The 4545-nt window shown below is 34.0% G+C and overlaps 1 pseudogene; it reads left to right on the forward strand.

Moving 5' to 3' along the window:
• Positions 1-3200: 3200 nt before the first annotated feature.
• On the forward strand, positions 3201-3954 carry LOC132376346 (heterogeneous nuclear ribonucleoprotein D0-like; annotated as a pseudogene).
• Positions 3955-4545: the final 591 nt, after the last annotated feature.

The following is a 4545-nucleotide window of genomic DNA, read 5'->3' on the forward strand; positions in this document are numbered from 1 at the left end:
TTAAAGTAAGCTCAAATTACTATCATTTTTTTCCTACAGATCATTTGAGAGAAACGGTCTATTTTTTAGCATCGTGTTCATCCTTTTCTCAGTTTTCTACTTGGGGAAACATAAATATCTTCACTGAAAAAAAAAATGTTGTCTTCAAATCTTCATTTGGATAGGCATAATATAATTAAAGTTTAGAAAGGAGAGCTCTTAATTTTACAATTCTGCTATTTCAAAAGTATCAATGCAAATATTAATGCACATGAAAATGGAACATTTTCATAAAACCTAAATTTATTTATTATGTCCTTATAAATTCAGATGCGATTTCCTATCAACATAATTATCTTAAGAAGATAGTCTTAACGTAACACAACATGTACAGTTTGGCTGTTTAACTAAATGATCCTGTCATACAAAGTGATAGAATATCTGAGATGAAGAAATACTGCTCTATTATTTAAAAAATAAAAATATAAAGCCAAATATGATTACAGAGTTTAAAAATGATATAAAGACAGCAGATAACAGATTGAATTCTGTAGAAAATAAATTTACTGATTGAGAGGATTAGCCCAAGAAATCCTTTCAGAACACAAGAATGAGTCATAGAAGAAAAAGATAAGTGAAAGGTTAGATGCAGGGGAATGTGTAGAAGAAATTCAATACAGGTGTAATGGAGATTCAAAAAATGCGTGCTGAGCAGAAGAATAAGAAGCAACAACATAAAAATAATAATGAAAACTGAAACCAACATAATCCCCTGTCCCTATCCAAACCAATACTGTGACCAAATATATTTTCCCATCCTGTGACCAGGCATGCTTAGGAAAGCATGTCTCTATATTGAATAATCTGATTACAGGCAACAGCAACTATTTACTCCAGGACATGGTTGGACCTGGAAAATACGACTGTAAACCAATAAAATAGATTGTTTCTCAAGCCTAACAGTTTACTATTCAAGTGTCCCTTCAAACCCTTAACTTAACACAAAACTATTACATCATAAACTCTGCCTAATCCCAACTAGCTCTCTACCTTTAAAGACCTAACTTGGAACAGTAGATAACTCGGGATATGCTTAATACTTGGATATGAAGAGCAAGAGGTAAAATTTATTTATGCATGTAATATGTTTTCTATCTTAATATTCAATTCCTGGAAATTATACTTTATATATTTAACATCCACTCAATAAAACTTTATTATCTACTCTACACACAATGTTGCAAGGCACTGGAAAAATGGAATACAAGTATCGCTATCAAGGAACTTAGAACTCTTAAAAGAAGTAACATTGCATTTCAATAAATATGCACATATAAAAGGACAATCTCAAGCATCTGGAGACCTTCCTCCCTCTCCTCAATAAAGTCTACTTCTAAGTCAGCTACTTACTAATGGATGGTACAGACTTACAGACAAGGCTAAAAATCTTAGGCAACACAGCTATTTATCTTCATAGAGTGTTTAAACCTTATGAGTTTATGGAATTTCTTACCTATATATGAAAACACAAGTCTTTTCTCCCAACCCCAGATTTTCTTCTTTGTTTGTATCAAACTAAAACTCATACACTTTTAAAGAAATGGCAAACTCCTCATTAACTCCCATGGTGTTTTGCTATGGTAGGCAACTAGGCACGTGGATGCTGTGTGAATACCCTTGTAATCTGACACATGTCTAACTCAGGGCTTGCTCAATCTCTGTGTGACAAGAGCAAGTCAGTCTGCTGACTCTAAGGACTTATTCCAGCAATCTAAGGAAATCTCTTTATAATAGGACAGGGCAGCTTTCAGGTCTCAAGCAGCTTAACTTTCTAAGCTCACGTGTTTCTTTTAAATATCATAATCTATTTTGGAAGAGATACACACATTTTGAGTATAAGTACAAAATCATTTCTCTACAACTTCCTATTTTCTAATTTACTAAGTGGCATGCCAAGGGATGCCAAATTAATTCTATGATGATTCACCAATCAATGGTAGGATAATAAGTCCATCAAACATTGTGTAAACTATAACAATATCCTAGATACATGTTATACCTCTGTATAAAAGAAGTAAATCATTTTTATTGCTCTGAAAGAAATTTTGACTTATTTAACAAAAAACATGATAGGAAAAAACAGTATTAAGCAACAACCTATCATTGTTAACAAGGGCGTACATACAAGATCTATAGGGAATCAGAGCAAAGAAAAACGAAAGTACAGGAGGAAGTAGTGTTGGATGCCAACCAAATGAAGAAAGAATTTTAACTAGATGGAGGGAATTAAAGTTCTGTGCCACAGTAAGAAAATAAAATCACTACTAACTTAGACAAATAATATGCTGTCCAAACCAAGATTCACTGGAAAGTGAAAGCGGGTGCTAAGAAGTTATAATAATATACTATTCAAAAAATGTTTATTGTCCCCAAAACTGATTTTATTATGATATTGAACTTATTTAAAAACTTATAGTATATTTAAGATTATTTTCAAAAATAAACTTTCTTTCAGAACACAAGAATGAGTCATAGAAGAAAAAGATAAGTAAAAGGTTAGAAACATTCATGGTGAAACATATGAATAACTGCTAAGTTTAAAAAGTTTGAATATCGAATTCCCTGGTCCAGTGGTTAGGCTTTCACTGCTGAGGGCCAGAGTTCAATTTCTGGTCAGGGAACTAAGATCCCACAAGCCACGTGGGGCAGCCAAAAATAAAAAAGATTGAATATCAACAGTATTTTATGGGAAAATCAAATTCTTTAGAGGAAACTTACAATATTCTTTATTTTGATTGCATAAACATTAAAAATTAACACAAGCAGTAGTAATTACTATTGGTTTATGTTTACATACTTAATTAGGTTTGTGTGTCCTCAAAGCTTTATGACTGATATATTTCAGAGGATGGTATTATTTATTTAGTACAGAATTATGTTTTCATATAATAACTGGGGATATTATTCAAAATTGCATCTTATGGTTATAACTTTGACACCACTGACACAATTATAGGTTTTTTTCTGAGGGCTGCAATAGGTTTTTTAAAATACATTTTTGGTGTACAGTTCTATGAATTTTAACACATGTATAGATACATGTAAACATACAGCAATCTGGGTACAGAACAGATCCATTACCACAAAACACTACCTTGTGATATTCTTTTTTAAGTCACACCATCCTCCTAACTACTACCATCCTCCTACACTTTGAAGCAGTGACGGCACAGCGAGAAGAATGGAAAATGTTCATAGGAGGCCTCAGCTGGGATACTACAAAGAAAGATCTGAAGGACTACTTCTCCAAATTTGGTGAAGTCGTAGACTGCACTCTGAAGTTAGATCTTATCACAGAGCGATCAAGGGGTTTTGGCTTTGTGCTATTTAAAGAGTCGGAGAGTGTAGATAAGGTCATGGATCAGAAATAACATAAATTGAATGGGAAGGTGATTGATCCTAAGAGGGCCAAAGCCATGAAAACAAAAGAGCCTGTTAAAAAATTTTTGTTGGTGGCCTTTCTCCAGATACACCTGAAGAGAAAATAAGGGAGTATTTTGGTGGTTTTGGTGAGGTTGAATCCATAGAGCTCCCCATGGACAACAAGACCAATAAGAGGCGTGGATTCTGCTTTATTACCTTTAAGGAAGAGGAACCAGTGAAGAAGATAATGGAAGAGAAATACCACAATGTTGGTCTTAGGAAATGTGAAATAAAAGTAGCTATGTCGAAGGAACAGTATCAGCAACAGCAACAGTGGAGATCTAGAGGAGGATTTGCGGGAAGAGCTCATGGAAGAGGTGGTGACCAGCAGAGTGGGAAAGCATCCAGGCGAGGTGGTCATCAAAATAGCTACAAAGCATACTAAATTATTCCATCTGCAACTTATCCCCAACATGTGGTGAAGGAGTATTTTCCAAATTGAAGATTCATTTGAAGGTGGCTCCTGCTACCTGCTAATAGCAGTTCAAACTAAATTTTTTGTGTCAAGTCCCCAAATGGAAGTATGACGTTGGGTCCCTCTGAAGTTTAATTCTGAGTTCTCATTAAAAGAAATTTGCTTTCATTGTTTTATTTCTTAATTGTTCTGCTTCAGAATCAATTTGTGTTTTATGCTTCCCCCACAGTCTCATGTTAAAAGCCCAGTGTGACAGTGTCATGTTGTAGTAGTGTCTTACTGGTTTTTTAATAAGTCATTTTGTATTAAAAAAAAAAAGAGTAGGTAGGTAGGTAACTCCTACCATCCTGCTACCTACTCTCTCTGTCATTACAGGTGTATCTTCTTGTAAATGTCATACAAATGGAATCAAACAGTATATTAACTTTTGAGATTGGCTTATCTCACTTGCATAATGCTTCTGTGATTCATCCATGGTGAAGAATGTTAAGGTTGTTTCTAGTTTTTTTGAATTATGACTTATGTGAATACTCATGTACAGGTTTTTGCTTGAAGATAAGTTTTTCTTTCTTTAGGTTAGTACACAGTAGTGTGATTACTGGGTCATATAGGTAACTATGCGTTTATCTTTATTAGAAACTGCCATACTCTTTTCAGAGTAGCTGTAT

The sequence above is a fragment of the Balaenoptera ricei genome, chromosome 12, assembly GCF_028023285.1.
Source record: "Balaenoptera ricei isolate mBalRic1 chromosome 12, mBalRic1.hap2, whole genome shotgun sequence".
Lineage (NCBI taxonomy): Eukaryota > Metazoa > Chordata > Mammalia > Artiodactyla > Balaenopteridae > Balaenoptera > Balaenoptera ricei.